The sequence below is a fragment of the Sapajus apella genome, unplaced genomic scaffold (genome assembly GCF_009761245.1).
Source record: "Sapajus apella isolate SASKATOON/1434 unplaced genomic scaffold, GSC_monkey_1.0 scaffold9, whole genome shotgun sequence".
Taxonomy (NCBI): Eukaryota; Metazoa; Chordata; class Mammalia; order Primates; family Cebidae; genus Sapajus; species Sapajus apella.
This window is the reverse complement of record NW_022436949.1, coordinates 32,816,151-32,833,933: the sequence shown is the minus strand read 5'-3', so window position 1 is coordinate 32,833,933 and position 17,783 is coordinate 32,816,151. Positions and strand designations below refer to the sequence as shown.

The 17,783-nt window shown below is 33.2% G+C and overlaps 1 long non-coding RNA gene across 1 annotated transcript; it reads left to right on the top strand.

Annotated features, from left to right (window-relative positions):
- Nucleotides 1–1,457: 1,457 nt before the first annotated feature.
- LOC116551221 lies at nt 1,458–10,043 on the top strand. Its single transcript, XR_004268778.1, has 2 exons — nt 1,458–2,186; nt 10,006–10,043. It is a non-coding gene; the product is annotated as an uncharacterized LOC116551221 (long non-coding RNA).
- Nucleotides 10,044–17,783: the final 7,740 nt, after the last annotated feature.

Here is a 17,783-nt window from a genome sequence, read left to right as displayed (position 1 = left end):
TCTTACATGGTATTTTCTTTTTGATTACCAGCGTGCTTATATCAAACATTTATAGTTATGACAATCTATTTTCAGCTATTGACACATTAGCTTTTATTATATACAAAAACTCTACCTTTTTACATATCCTCACTCTCACTTTGTGTTATTGATGTCACAAGTTACATCCTGGTATATTATGTATGCATTAACATTATTTTATAATTATAATTATTTGCATACTATTTTCTTTTAAATTCTATTCCAGAAGTAAAAGTGCTTTACACACCACCATTCAGTATTGTCCATTTTTTTACATATTTACTTTTAGCAGCAAACTTTATATTGTTGTATGTTTTGTTTACTGTATAGCATTGTTTTGTTTTGACTGACAGGACAATTGGCAATGTGTACTTTCATCATTTTAAATAATTCATTCCACTCTCTTGACTTGTAAGATTTCTTCTAAAAATCCCACTGATAATCTAAGAGTAGTTCTCTTGCACATGACAAGTTGTTTTTCTCTGCTATTTTCAAGATCCTTTCTTTGTCTTTTATTTTTATGGGTTGATTATAGTATGTCTCAATGTGGGTCTTTTTATGGCCATGCTAATTGGAGTACTTTGAGTTTCTTGAATTTGGATATCCATTTTCTTTCTCAATTAGGGGGAGTTTTTATTATTATTTTTTTCCAATAAGCTCTCTGTCCCTTTCTCTTTTCTTCTACTGGATGTCCCACAATGCATATTTTGGTCAGCTTGATGGTGTCACATATGTTTTAGGCATGCTTCACATTATATTTTTTCTCTTTTGACTTAGTAATTTTTAATGACCTGTTTTCTAGTTTACTGATTATTTCTTCCGCTTACTCAAGTCTACAGCTGTAGCCATGTAGTGAACTTTTATTTTATTGTTCAGCTCCATAAATTCCCTTTTTATATATTGCCTTTCTTTTATCTCTTTCTTTTTTCTATTCTCTTTTTGTTCATGCATTACTTTCCTCATTCTATTTAATTATCTGTTCTTTTGTAGATCATAAACCTTCTTTAAAATGATTATTTTAAATTCTATGTAACACAAACAATTGTTGTCTGTGTTGTTGGAGTTCATTGTAGGAGATTCATTTTATTTCTTTGATTGGGCTATGTTTCTCTTTTCTTCTGTGTGTCTTCTGATTATTTATTTATTTATTTACTGAGTTTTATATGTTTGAAAACAACTGCCACCTCTGCCAGTGTTTATGGACTGGCTTTATGCAGGGGAAAAACTTCAACTATCAGCTTGAATAATATTTGGGGAGGCACTATAACCTTTGGGGGAGGGGATGCAAATTCTCTGAGCTTTCACGTGTAATTTCTCAGAGAGGTTTCCTTGTTTTTTTTTTTTTTTTTTTTCCGGAACTCACAATTTTTTCCACCCTCTGCTGTCTGTCGGTGCTACTCCAGGTTCTCTGATGCTACAGTGTAAGGCATACCTCTCTCCTTTGTTCTCAGTGCCTCTCAGGCTTATAAATTATGCAAATTCTCCATCAGTTTCCCAAATCAGGCAAGACACATTTCAGTTCCTTGAGAAGCTATCCAAAAACCCAAATTCCCGATGCATGCTTCACTCTTCTCCCTCCATTTCATGACAGAAGCCACGAGTTGGACTCCTCTAGATTGTGCTGAGCTATACCTTATCTGTAGCACTATATCTGTAGACCTGTACCTGTAGACTGTCTCATGTGTAGCACGGTATCTATAGATCCTCTGATGCTGCGACAAGGCACCCTTGTTCACCTTTGTTTTCAGCAGCCTGGAGACATCCAAACCATGTTGGTTCCATTAGTGCTTGGAGTCAGGCAAACAGAACCATGTCCCTCAGGGTAGCCCTATATAAAAGCTACAATGTTGAATGCTTATTTCACTATTTTCTACATCCTAGTCCAGAAGCCACAAACTGAGCTATGCTGTGTGGGCTGAAGGAAGGGATACTTGTAGATAAAATTAAACAGCTCTTCTCACCTATTTCAATGCAGCTATTCTGAGCTCTGTATTTCCCTGGCGTACTGCAAATTCTTAACTCGTTCCTAGAATTCCTGTAAAGATTTTTTTGGTCTGTACATTTTTGTTAATTTACTTTGTCTGTGAAGGAACCTGGGCTGGGACTTTTTATTCTATCATCTTGCTGATATAACTTCACCTTCTTTCTGCTACTGAGTCTGCCTGGTAAGTGGTTTTAGATATGTATTTCAGTTTTTATATCTTTTTAATTCTATAAATTTTGATTTTTAATATTTTATTTAAAGAAATTTCATATTTTTCTATTTATGTCGAGTGTTCATATTTTTATCTTTGAGCATTTTTGTAAGCTGCTTTACATTCTTTAATGAATTATTAAAGAATTATTATTCTTTTGTTCTTTAATGAATTATTTCAATTTTTTTATTCATCATATTGATATTCACTGATTCCTATTTCAAATTCAAGTTGAAATTGTCATGATTCCTTTTATGTTCTTTTATTCTGGATTGTATCCATCACTCAGAGGCGAAGACTTTAGTAATTTTACTAAACCTAGGGATAATACTGATATTTTACCTTAGTAGGCAATCAATGTGGGGCTGCACTTTCTAACCTACCTTTTGTAGTCCATGGTTCCAAGGTTAATTTTTTAAAGATGCAAAAGAGCTATTTAGTTTTTTTTCATCCAAGCAACACACAGTGGTCCTTGGTGGTTAGCTATACATTTTTTTTTTTTTTGCACTTTACAAAGTCTTCGATTTGCTAACTAGAATCAGATGCATGCATACACAGACTGAATTTGTGCATAGGAGTTCAAAACCTTTTACTTGCTTTACAAGTCTCTTTCCTCTCTGTGATCTTTCAGAATTTTTTTGGTTTCCAGATCTTCCATCTTTTAGTCCTCTAGGCAAAGACCATTCACTTTCATTATATCACCTTGTTAAGGACCATGTAGAAAGAAGACAAAGGGAAAGAAACAAAGTAATGAGAGTTATCCCTTTCTGTTGCAATAGCTGATCAACCTCGAGATAATTCAGATTCATCCATCTCAAGATTTTGCAGCATTGAGAGAAACCCTGTGCCACAGGACCAAGAGGAGATTTCAGGTTTCTGATGACAGAAATGGAAACATAAATGTTTTTGTCTTATGCTGCTGTATTTTAGGATGATTTGCAGCCTAGTGAAAGATAACAATCTATGATTTTAAAGTAATGCCAACATTGGAAATTATATATGAGATTATGTTACTTGAAATTATCTGAGGACTTACTAACTTTTTGTTTAACATTCCTGAGTCAGAGTTGGAGCTAATTTCATGCATTTTCTATCTGCCTAACATGACCCTAAATATGCATATAACTCATTGCCCAAGGAATAACATCTCAAACTTCTAGATATACAATGTTTGGTTGGGTTTTGCAAACCCACATTATTATTAAATATAAAGAAATGAAAGGAATTTCACAACCCATAGCCTAAAATAGTGCTTGTCTTGTTCACTAAAAACATAGGCAGCTCAAAATGCATAAAAATATTTCTTTCTTAATTTTAATGCACAACTCAATTACTTAATGCATAAATAGCAAAAATGTAATACCTTTTTTTTGGCTTGTATAGTGTTAAACTTCCAAAGGTAAACAAAATATAATATGTGTATATATATATATATATATATATATATATATAGACACACACACATACACATATGTATATTCAAAATACTTCTTAATAAAATATTATTAATTTGTAGCCCTAGGGTTCCTATATATTGCACTGAAAAGAAAACAAGGATAGTTTACTTGGTTCTATATAAACTAGGAAGTTAATCTTATTCATATGAGATATATAAATCATAACACATTTGTGTAAATTTGTCTCTTGTGTCATATATCTTTACTGTAATAATCACATGCAATCATGATCGGTTTCTCAAAGTAAACAATTCATAAAGAGTTCAATTGGAATTTTTTAGCATTGAGAGAATCTGATTAACTATTACAAATGTGCAGAATGATTATCCTTTACTTCATTCATTGAATCACTGCGATAGTTGATGATTAATCAATGTGAATGTTTAGCTTGCTTATCCCTATCAACTTCAACCAAAGAATTAATGATTTTTGAAAAAAAAATAGATTTAATGCTTTTGAACCCATGTTTAATAGCTAGTAACTAACTTGGTATCTTAAATTGAGAAAAATGCAAGATTAAAATTACTTGCTTTCTGCTGTCCAAGTTAATCCAGAATGTAGTTTTAACTTTGGCAGGGAAATGAAGAGGCAAAAATGTAGGATAGCAATTTTAACAAAAATGTTAAACATGGAAGAAGAATACAATACCTTAATAAATTATGACACTGATTTAAAAAGCTTGAGGAGGAACTACTCAAAATATAATAATTATAATGGATTTACATGTTTTATTTTAATTGCCTGATAGTCTTCTGACTGGAATACCATTTCTATCATTATTTACATCTCTGTTGAAATGCTGTATTTTATAAGAAAATGTTCTATTTAAACTACATTCTAGCCGTGATTCAACATGTACTATGGTGCTACTACTATTTGAGTATATTAACTGTCTCTATAAGGACACAGACTTCTAAATCAAGAAGGCAGTGGCTTAGTCAATTTTATTTATTGCTCCATTCCAAATGCCTGGCAGATAATAAGCTATCTGTAAATATTTGAGGCCATGTATGTGTTTGTTTTTTTAATATTTGTCTCTTCTGTTAAACTGGACTGTTCATTTGATTTGGCAAAGAATGGTAACTTCATCATATTCTCACTGTCTGGGTGTGCACCTGGCACTTAACAGGAACTTAATAAAAGTAAGTCAACTGAATGAGCAAATGTCTATACTAATGGATAGTTTTAATTCTTCATTCTAACTCTTATAGACATGGGTTTGAATTCCTGGGAGAGATAACAGTGAGTGAAAACCTGAAAGATACATTACACTAAAGAATCACTGTGAATCATTAGAATCCTGGGGTGGCTGCTGGAGAAGAATTAAACCACTGTGGATGGCAGTACACCACAAAGAAACAGAGGCACAGGGGAGCAGCTTCTGCACTTTTCTGCATTGGCACTGTCTGCAGTTCTGTAGGCATTAACATAACAACGTGATGCAGCAGCTGCCAGCAGTAAAGATGTATGCTCCGCAGTAAATATAACCACAGGGGAAGGGAGCCAGAACCAAAAGAAAAATAAAAATAGGAAAATAGTGGATTCAGAATGTTGGTGTTGACCACGGTAACAGAGAGCACATAAGAGACACCCCAGGCAGCAATGCTCGAGAGCAGTGTTTGAGGAGGCTTATAACTCCCCAATTCCAGGCCTTAAAAACAAAACAAAACAAAACCATAGATATACAATTTGCAACCCTGCCGGTAAACAAATAATAAGTTTTTCCTAGGCAACTTATAGCAGAGTAAACACAGGTTACATAGACATATTAGAAGGTTATTTTCAAGGAGTTGCAGGTGCACAATATGAAATCTCTGTTGATTTTCTGTGCATTATAAGAGATATTGAAAAAATAAAAATTAAGACATTCAATGGAAGAGCTCCTCCTTGAAGAAAAATTCTTTTAATGAGGTCATAAGCAATTACTGCTCACCCAGGATCTATGAACAGTTTATTAATGCACATATTGGTGATTCTCAGAAGGTATGCTAAAGGTTGCTCTGAATATTCATTCTTAATATAGAAATAGTATATTTGGTAATATCAAACTAATAATGTAAGTTAAGGTATTTTCCAGTGATGCAGAGAGCACACTAATCTGATTGAGAGAATAGCAGAGGAAGGTGGAAAGACCTTTTGTAAAATGTATAATTAAAGCTGAAACATGAAGGATGAGCAAGTGTTGGCCATAAAAAGAAAAGGCAATTGAGGGAAGCATCCCAATATTTATGATTATGTGCTGTAAGAATCAGAGATCACACAATCCGTGGCATGAAAGAAGAAATGAAAGTTTTAAGCATTTCTGCATTTGTAGGCTGATCATTTGTAGAACCAAAGGATTGAAGAAGACCAGAACATAAAGATTTATTTTAGGCATTAAATCTTTATAAAAATTATCCATTAATACATTGTTACCACCCCCCCCAATATAAATATTGCATGCTAATGTATTAAACTAATTTCCAGGTGAGAAAGTTGTAAGTAGGGAGACTTTTTTTTTTTTTTAAAGGAAAACTTGTTTTTAATGTAATTCTGTGGGGGAAGTGCTTCCAAAATCTTGAGGTTTTCTATCCCACTTGCAGAAAATAATCTTCTATTTTCCTAGTTGTACTATAGTTTATTATAATCTAGTGTTATTTGTATTTTTGTTTAACCTGAAATTTATGACTAATCATTTCATAGTTTTTTTTAGAATCATCCACAAAACCCTGGACACTGCCTTATCTTTGCATACCCTTAAAAGCCCACATCCTGAAAATCAACCTGTTTTCTCTTTTGTGATGCTATTTTCATAATGACTTAATGGTATTACCCCAAATCTCAAAAACATATAATAGGAGCATCTACAAACTATGTGTTCTAACTTCTGTTGGAGGCTCAATATAGCTTCTTAAAGATTATACTTTTCATCATGTTTTTATTTAAGTCATACTGTAATCATTGGATCATGGCAGGTATCGTGTCTATGATACAAGCTCTTTTTCAATCTGCCAGTGTCTGCTACCTCAGCCTGTTTCAATACTGAATTAACATTTCATGACTCTATAATCCAGAAACAGCATTCTATTTGAGGTTTTACAAACGTATTATTCACATCTTTGCACTTTTTTTTTTATATTACCTATGAGTGAAATGTTTTCATGCTGTGTCTTAATCCATTGAGAGCTCAAAATCATCAATTCAAATGTAATTCTGTAATCAACTCTTCTAGGTAGCATTGGCTGAATATCTGCCAAGTATTCAATTAAACCTGCACTGAATACCAATTATACTTTCTTATTTCATTAGGTACATACTTCTATGAGAATCCTCAAAAGGTAATTATTAAAATTGCTCGATGTATTTTCTTAAAAAGTAATAAAGAATAGGAACCCTGTTATACTGCTTTTAAAATCCATACAGAATAAAATAAGATGTGATACAAAGTTATTACAAATATTAAAATGAAATAAAATAGAAATCTTGTGTATGTGTTACCTGGGTTACCATATTTTGCTTTTCTTCTACAGAGATTAGGAGTAGTAAAATGGCTAAAGTTACAACATTTAGCTTGTAACTTAAATGTTGTAATGTAACCCAGCTACTTGGGAGGCTGAGGCACTCCAGCCTGGACAACAAGAGTGAAACTCCATCTCAAAAAAACAAAATAAAACAAAAAAAAGGCAGTGCATTAAACACAGACAATCATAAAATGAATAAAATACATAAAATATCAGTTTTCAGGACATTCAACTTTAAACAACAAAGGGAAGTAATATGGCAGAGAAAAGGGAAAAATGATAAAAATTATCCCTATGATTATCCCAGATTAGTGCCCCAAGATTTGCAGATAATGGTGAATAAAGAAAGCGCATAGAAGAAATTTATACTGACTTAATGAGTCTTGGAGAAAGATCTGACTACAGGGATCCTGAGACTAGAGTTCATTAAAAAGATACATGCAGGTGAAAGAACTACACAGATAAAACTTTGGCGTTCTCAGTGGGTACTTCTCAAGTGTTGAGCAGTGTACTAAAAATATTAATATATATATATATATATATATATATATATATATGTGAGGAAACTGGCAGAAACCTCTGAAAGAATCATATGAAAAGACTATGACTAATAATGCCCAGTGCTTGAGGCTGACCAGGAATATTCTCACCAGCCACTAGAAAGTCTAAAGATTCATGGGATATTGGGGAGAGTGTGTGGAAAATCTTGATCAAATAGTGAGGAATAATTAGTCCTACAACAAATATGGCTCACTTCCTGCCTAATTAATAATAAAAGCAAAACCCCGAAAAGAAACAACTTTTAAGTAACTAAACTGTATAACACCAAATAGTTAAAAAATATATTTTAAAGTACAAAAATCTTCAGGTATGACAAAAGAAGGCAAATATAAACTATAATGAGAAAAAAAATTAGCTAATGACACAGATATTCAAATGAGCAGAAATTGACATAAAAAGTTATTTTAACTGAATTCTATATGTTTAGAAAGTTAAGTAGAGATATGGAAAATACATATTTTCTAAAAAGATAATTACATATAAAGCAATGAAAATCACAATATGTGAGATTAAAATAATACACTGGGTGAGATCAGCAGTTAAATAGATATCACAGAAGAAAAAAATTAGTGAATTTAAAGGAAAAAATGAAACCTCTCTTAACTGAAACAAAAAGAGAAGAGTGAAAAAACAAATGAAAGAAACACTGCTGAACTGTGTGACAACTTTAAGAAATCCAAGGTAATTATAATTTGAGCTCCTGAGGGAGAGAAATGATGATAGGTTACAGTGAAAATATGTGAAATTGTCAGGGGCCATATTTGTCTAAATTTGATGAGAAGTAGTAAACTATATATTCAAGATGTATAATAAAACTTAAATACTAGAAGCATGAAGAAACCTGCAGCAAAGAGCATTCCAATTAACTTGCTCCAAATTAGTAATAAAGAAAATAATATTAATAATAAACAGAGTAACAAGACCTGTTTCATACAGTGGGATAATATAAGATAGACAGCACATTTTTTGTTGGAAACAATGTAAATGAAAAGACAAGAGTGTATACCTTTAAAGTACTGGAAGAAAAAAAATCAACCTGGGACTTTATATGTATTTTCAAAATAAAGTCAAAATAAATATCTGCATAAATAAAATAATTCATCACAAAGAGAAGCACATAAAAAAAGTGTTAAAGGAAGTTCTTCAGAGAGTCAAAAAAAGTGGTAGCAAAATAAATGTAGATCTATCAAAATCAATAAAAACACTGCATATGACAAATACATATGTAAATATGAAAGTTTTTTTTTAATCACTTTAGGTATTTATTTTTATTTTTATTGTTTTGAGATGGAGTCTCGATCTGTTGCCCAGGCTAGAGTTCAGTGTTATGATCTCTGCTCACTGCCTCTCAGGTTCAAGTGATTCTCCTGCCTCAACCTCCTGCATAGCTGTGCTACTCAGGCATGTGCTACCATGCGCAGGTAATTTTTGTATTTGTAGTCAAGATGGGGTTTCACCATGTTGGCCAGGCTGGTCTTGAACTGCTGACCTCAGGTGATTTGCCTGCCTCCACTTCTCAGAGTGCTGAGATTACAGGCTTTAGCCACCACTCCTGGCTTACTTTAGGTATTTTTAAAAGTAATTGAATGCTCAAGCAAAATTAAAAAGTACAACAGGGTTTATAACACATAGAAGAGAACATATAGAAAAGTAAAATGTATATTCATAGTATCACAATATCAAGACATAAAATTATACTATTGTTTTTATATTTTATGTAAAGTGGCAAAATAGTATTTAAAATTAGGCTGTCAGAAATAATTCACATATTTATGGCCAATTGATTTTCAACACAGCCATTGGGGACAGGACATCCTCTTCAATAACTGGTGCAAAGGAAAACATTTGTAGAAAAATGGAAGTGAAAGCCTGTCTTTCACCATATACAAAAAGCAAATCAAAATGGATTAAAGACTTAAATTTTGTCCCAAAACTATAAAACTACTAAAAGTAACCAGGTAAAACTCTTTAGGACATTGGTCTAGGCAAATATTTTTTGGCTAAGACCACATAGAATCGAAAACAAAACCAACAGTGGGCAAATGGTATTATATTTAACTAAAATTCTTCTACACACTAAAATAGTCAACAGAGTGAAGAGACAAGCTGGTGAATGGGAAAAATATATTTGTATACTACTATTTAACAGGAACTAATATCCAGAATATACGAAGAATTCAACTCAACAGAAAACAAACAAACAAATAATCTCATTAAAACAAGGGCAAAGAAAATGAATAAAACTGAATTTGTGTGTCTTCTTTCATGCAGGTGTTCTCCTGACAAGACTGCCAGTGACTTGCACCATTAAAAACAAACAAACAAAAAAGACATACAAATGGCCAAACAGGTATGTGAAAAAAATGCTTACCATCATTAATTATCAGTGTGATGCAAATGAAACCATAGTGAGATATCATTCTACCTTATTTAGAGTAGCTATTATTAAAAAGACAAAAAAATACAAATGTTGGTGAAGATACAGAGAAAAGAGAATGCTTATGTTCTGTTGGTGGGAATGTAGATCAGTACAGCCACTGTGGAAATCAGTATGGAGATTTCTCAAAAAACTAAAAAGACTACCATATGATCCAGCAATCCTGCAACTGGTGTTTATCCAAAGGGGAATAAATCAATATATCACAGGAATACCTGAACCTATCATATTTATTACAGCACTATTCACAATAATAAGGATATGAAATCAGTCTACTAAAGTGTCCATCCACAGATGAATGGATAAATAAAACATAGGGTATATACACACTGAAATATGATTTGGCCATAAAAAATAATAAAATCATATCATTTGCAGCAACATGGATAGAACTGGAGGTCCTTATGTTAAGTGAACAAAGACAGACACAGAAAAATATTGCATGTTTTCACTTTTATATGGGAGCTATATAAGTTGGCCACATGGAGATGGAGAGTGGAATGATAGATACCACACACTGGAAAGTGTGTGAAGTGTGTGTGCCTGGCGGGGAGTGAGGGGGACGGTCAAGACAAATTGGTAAATGGGTACAAACATACAGTTAGACAGAAGGAATAAGTTCTAACGTTTGATAATGGAGTAAGCGGATTATAGTTAACAATAGTGTACTGTATATTTCAAAAGTACTACAAGAGAGGACTTGAAATGCACCTAACACATAGAAATGATAAATAGTCAGGTCATGGACACTTTAAGTACTCTAACTTGATCAATACACATTCTGTGCACATGAGAAAATGTTACATGTACCACATAAAGATGCACAAACATACAGTATCCAAAAAAACTGTTAAAATTGAAAAAAGGATGGGTGCCTCAAGACAAAAAGTAACCACATTAGGCTGTGATAAGTTCGTTATTTCACACTACAAGTAACTTGAAAGCCAAGAAAATGAACAGATATAACACATGGAAGCATACCAAATAAAGGAAGGAAAGGAGCAAAAAGAAACTAGTGAACAAGATTATAGATTTAAACCTAACCAAAGCAATAATCACATTAAATGTAAATTGTCTAACCACCCCGGTAAAATACAGACATTTATAGATTAGATTTTAAAATAAGGGAGGACAAAACATATGCTACCAGGAGAAACACACTTCAATTATAAATGTAAAAGTTGGTTAATGTGAAACAATAGAAAAGGAGCAGAATGCTACTCCTAATCAAAAGAAAGCTAAATTTCCCATTTCAGATATTCAATGGAATATATTATGAGGTGAACAAAATTACCAGACACAGAGCAACACACTCATAATGAAAAGCAGGGCCATTTTTAAGGAGGACGTTGGAATCCTAAATGCTTATGAACTGAGAGCTGAAACGTATATGAAGACCAAATCAATAGAACTAAAAAAGAAACAGAAAAGTTCACAATTTCTTGAGATTTCAGTGTCTTCAATGATTGTTAGAACAGACAGATGGAAAATCTGTGGTGAACAACATACCAGTTAAGTTGATGAAAGAAAATAGCATAAGTAAGGTCACAAATTAATGATATAGAAAAGACAAAAACAATAGAGAAAATAAATGAAACCAAAATCTGGTATTGTGAAAATATGAATTCATTAATTTCTTCTAGTCAGACCAATCTGAGCAAAAAGAGAGTAAATTCAAATTGACGATATCAAGAGTAATAGAGTGATATTACTGTAAGTTTTACAAGTATGAAAGAATACTATGATATTTTTCAACATCATTATGTCAAAAAATTCAATAGCATACATGAAATACGTAAATTTTTTATAAGAATCATACTATCAAATTCCACAAAACAAGAATGATGGTAAGGAGAGATCCCAATAATACTGTATCTATTTAAAATACTTCATTAAAAACTTTTTCATAATAAAAATTCCACCCTCAGTACGTTACACTTGTGACAACTACCAATTTTCAGAAACAAAAAATATAAATTACTTTTAAAAACTTACAGAAAATTACAAAAAAATTGGAATATTTCATAACTCACACTACAAAACTAGCACTCCTTTGTACTATAACTAAATAAAGAAATTACAAGGTAACAACACAAGAGATCAGTATATCTCCAGATGCAAAAAAAAAAAAAAAAAAAGCAAAACAAAATTTTTGCAAATAGAAATCAGAAATATGTAAAAATGACTATGTATCAGGACCAACTGGGGTTTAACCCAGAAATAAAAATTTATTTTAGCCTTAAAATGATAATTAATGTAATTGTTCATATCATCAACTTAAAAAAGAAAATAGTATAATTATCTCAATGGGCTCTAAAATGCATGTTGAAAAATCTAACATGTATTTCTGATACAAATTATCAGCAAATTGGGAAAGAAGGCAAACTTCCTCAATTTTAGAAAGGATATCTATAAATTATGCTTAATGTTGAAATATCATATGATTTTAATATTAAGAGAAAGGAAGCATACCCAATCTCATCCATGTATTTAGTATTATCCTAAAGCATCTAACCAGTACAATAAGGCAAGAAAAAATATGATGAAATACAATTTATAAGAATAAATGAACTCTTGATACCTGCTACAGCCTGGATTAATCTTAAAATAATTCTTGTGAATTAAACACATCAGACAAAATGTACATGTTGCACTACTCCATGTACATAAAATTTTAGGAGACATAAATGTAGTGTTAGAAACTAGAGGAATGGTTGGTAATACGAGGTTGAAATGGAAAGGAAGGGATTACAAAGGGGAAGGAGAATCATTTCGAAAGTGACGTGGATGTTCAGGATCTATTGTGATGCTTTCATATGTGCAGCATATGTCAAAGCTTAACAAATGGAACATTTTAAATAAATGCAATATATGTCAATTATACCACTGTAAAAATAATATGGTCTTTACAGTTATTAGGATGGTGCAGAAGTTATTTCAGTTTTGTCCATTACTTCTTCTGTTGTTTGTTTTGAGATGGAGTGTAGCTCTGCTTCCTAGGCTGGAATGCAGAGGTGTGATCTTGGCTCACTACAACATCTGCCTCTCAGGTTCAAGCAATTCTCCTACCTCAGCCTCCCAAGCAGCTGGGATTACAGGCACACACCACCATGCCTGGCTAATTTTTGTATTCTTAGTAGAGACAGGGTTTCACCATATTGGTCAGGCTGGTTTCAAACTACTGAACTTAGAGGATCCACCTGCCTCAGCCTCCCAAAGTGCTGGGATTACAGGAGTGAGCCACCCCTACAGCCTTGGCCATTACCTTCAATGGCAAAACCTACAATAACATTTGCACCACTCTATAGAAAGACCTAAGTTCAAGTCCTCAATTCCATAAAAAAGTTGCCTTTTAGCCCTATTTTACCTTTCTGTAAAAAATAGAGAATTATATTTTCCCCATGGGAGTATTTTGAAAGTACACAATACAACATGTTTAAAATGCAAGAGACAAAGGATCAAAAAGTTATTTTGTGAGGATTAGCAAAATATGACACAGAAAAATAAAATCAGTACTTGCTGTTGGAAAAATGACACCAGTAGATTTGTTCCATTCAGGGTTTTCACAAATCTTCAATTTGTAAAAAATGTAATATTTGGAAAGAGTTATATAGTACAATAAGTTAAAGTATGCCTGTAGATTAATCTATCATCTATTATTATCTATTTGTCTTTATGGTTCTGACAGATAGAACATTAAAGTCAATGTTCTATCAACTATAATGATTTTTATTTTTTTCATTCTTAACCCTGGCTTTGAAGTCTACATTACATAGGGCTAAATAACAAAAAATTAAAACAAAAACAAAAACTTCACCAGAGGAGCCTTTAAGAGGTTGACTTTAAACTGGAGCTGGCATATTATAAAAAGTATTCTATAAAGCAGGAATCATATTGCTTTTGTTTTCCATTTTTTAAAAAATAAATTTACAGAAACTTGATTATAGTGAAATCTATATGTCAACATAACTGTGGGTTTAGAGAAGTCCAACCTATAGCTATGTGATTGTGGTAGACAGAGTTTGGATGTGGAAATGATACATGCAGGTAATTTTCTTATTACTTAGTAATTGGCCATGTCTAATAATGTTAAATAGAATTATTTCAAGATTTATAGTGACTATTTGAAAAATCATGAATGTCTGGCCATGGGAAAAATGTCTCTGAACTTAGCTATCAATCATAGATTGAGTATTATCTGATGCATGCACAACAGCATTCCATCTATAAATAGAAATGGCATATACAAACTAGATCCAAACAAGTCTGAAAAGATGCAAATAAATTACTGGAACAGGTGGCTCAGTCTACCATAATACCTACTCATGCTGTTCTACCATGTCTCTCTCATAACACTGATATGACCTCATGGGGTGTCCACTATGACTGTCAACAGAAGAAAAAAAAATATGGCCTGGGTTTGCAGCTGAGTCTGTATGTTAAACTGGCATCATCCAGAATTAAATGGCTGCTGAAAAATAGCCTTATCCAGGGTTGGTTTTGAAAAACAATGTTAAACAGTGAACTTCTCGGTGGGCAGAACTTTGAGGAAAATATACGATACCCATTGTTAGGAAGAATCTGTGACTGGAAGCATAAGTCTTTGGCAGGGACTAATGGAGAGTGCTAATGGATTCACTGGCTGGGTAAGGTTTGGGAATTCAAGATTAAAGGATGGGTGACTAGTACATCCAGAGAATTTATGGATGTATCTCTTGAAATAAACAGAAAATATATTTTATAGATGTGCTTATTAGAAGACATTCTTTACACAAATGTCTTACAATAAACAGATTGATAAGACACGTCTTGCTGTGAATGTCATCTTTCTTCACTTATTCAAGTTTATCTAACAGGCACGAGTGCAATATATTCATAGCTGTACAACTAAAACACCTTCATTAACTTAAAAAATGTAATAGATATAGTCTTGGATGCCACCACAGCATAGCAGCAAACCCAAATTTATGTTGTATATAAGAAACACTGACCCCAGCTATTAATAACCTCCTATTTAAGCCTTCAGTTCACCAACTTGAGTAACCCAAATGTTCCTAGGGCCAGGCCAATTTAAGAAAACCATAGCTGTGTTCACTGAGTTAAGTGTACTTTTTTTGGATGCCAGAGTTCGCATATATGTTGAGTCAAAAATTATGGTAATGGGAAGTAAAAATATTCAAACAACATGGGTTTATGCTGGTCATCAATGTTTACTTCCTCAGCTTTTTAAAAAACATACTTTATTTTTCAAAGAAGTTTTAGGTTCTCAGCAAAATGAGTGGAAGGTACTAAGATTTCTCATATACTTTCTGCCTCCACCCATGCATAGCCTCTTCCATTATCATACTCTCCACCAGAGTAATACATTTACGACAACTGATGAACCTACACTGACACATCAGTATCACCCAGAGTCCCTAGTTTATATTAGGGTTCACTCTTGGGGTTGTACTTTCTGTGGATTTGAATAAATGTTTGATATCATACATCCCTTTTTATAGTGCCATGAAGAGTATTTCCACTTGTCCTAAAAATCCTCTATGCTCTATCTGGTCATTCCTCCCTCAATCCAACTGCTAGCAACCATCAATCATTTCACTGTCTCCAAGTTGTTTTTTTTTTTTTTTTCTTTTCCAGAATGTTGAAATTCTACAATATGCAGCCTTTTCAGATTGACTTCTTTTATTTAATAACATGCATTTAAGTTTTCTTCATGTATTTTCATGGCAAGATAGCTTATTTATTTATTTATTTATTTATTTTATTATTATTTTTTTTTGAGACAGACTTTCACTCTTGTTACCCAGGCTGGAGTGCAATGGCGCAATCTCGGCTCACCGCAACCTCCGCCTCCTGGGCTCAGGCAATTCTCCTGCCTCAACCTCCTCAGTAGCTGGGATTACAGGCATGCGCCACCATGCCCAGCTAATTTTTTGTATTTTTAGTAGAGACGGGGTTTCACCATGTTGACCAGGATGGTCTCGATCTCTTGACCTCGTGATCCACCCGCCTCGGCCTCCCAAAGTGCTGGGATTACAGGCCGCGCCCGGCCTAGCTTATTTATTTTTAAAGATGGATAATATTTTATCATCTAGATGTATCACAGTTTATTAATCCATTCACCTACTGAAGGACACCTTGGTTACGTCTAAGTTTTGGCAGTTATGAAAAGAGCTGTTATGAATATCTTTGTGCAGGCTTTGGTGTTTTCAGTTTCTTCGGATAATTTTAAGAAGTGTAATTGCTAGATAACACAGTAAGAACATGTTCAATTTTGTCAGAAACTACAAAGCTGTTTTATAAAGTGGCTGTGCCATTTTGCATTCCCTCCAGCAATGAATGAGCTCTTGTTGCTCCACATTCTCACTGGCATTTATTGTTGTCAGCTTGACATTTGGTGGTGTTTTGTTTTTCCTAGATATTGGCCACTCTAACAGGTAGGTAGTGGTATCTTATTTTAATTTGCATTTACCTGATGATATATGATGTACAGAATCTTTTCATATGCTTACTTGTCATCTGTATATCTCCTTTGGTAAGAAATCGGTTAAGGTATTTGGTCTACTTTTTAATCTTTTTTTTGTATTTTTATTGCTGAGTTTTAAGAGTTCTTTTTATAGTTTGGATATCAGCTCTTTATCTGCTATATCTTTTGCAAATATTTTCTCCTAGTGTGTGGTGTGTCTTTCTATTTTCTGGACAATGTCTTTCACAGCTCAGACATTTTAAATTTTAGCTTAAATGTTTAAGTTACCAATTTGCTTCTTCATGGATCACACTTTGGTGTTGCACCTAAGAAGTCACTGCAAAACAAAAGTTAACTAGATTTTCTCCTATGTTCACCTCTAAGTATTTTATAATTTTCTGTTTTACATGCCAGGTCTGTGAGCAATTTTGAGTTAATTGCATGAAACATGTAAGGTCTGTGTCTAGATTATTATTTATGACTGGATGTCCACTTGATCTAGCATCAATTTTTTTTTCTCTTTTTTCAACTTTTGTTGTAAGTTCTGGGGTACATGTCCAGATTTGTTACATAAATAAACATGTGCCATGGGATTTGCTGCACAGATCAACCAATCACCTAGGTATTAAGCTCAGCATCCATTACCTATCCTTTCTGAGGCTCTCCCTCCCCCAGCTCCCACCTACAGAACACAGTGTATGTTGTTCCCCACCATGTGTCCATGTATTCTCAGCTTTCAGCTTCCGCTCATAACTGAAAACATGCTGTGTTTGGTTTTCTGTTCCTGTGTTAAGTTTGCTGAGGATAACGGCTTCCAGCTCCATCCACATCCCTGCAAAGTATATCATCCTGTTCCTCTTTATGACTGCATAGTGTTCCATGGTGTATATGTACCAAATTTTCTTCATTCAGTCTATCACTGATGGGCATTTGGGTTGATTCCATGTCTTTGCAATTGTGAATAGGGCTGCAAAAAACATATGAATGAATGTATCTTTATCATAGAATGATGTGTATTCCTTATACACCCAGTAATGGAATTTCTAGCACTGATTCTGAAAAGACTATCTTTTCTCCATTATATTGTCAAAATTTTGTCAAAGATAAGATGACTACATTTATGTGTGTGTATTTCTGTACTCTTTA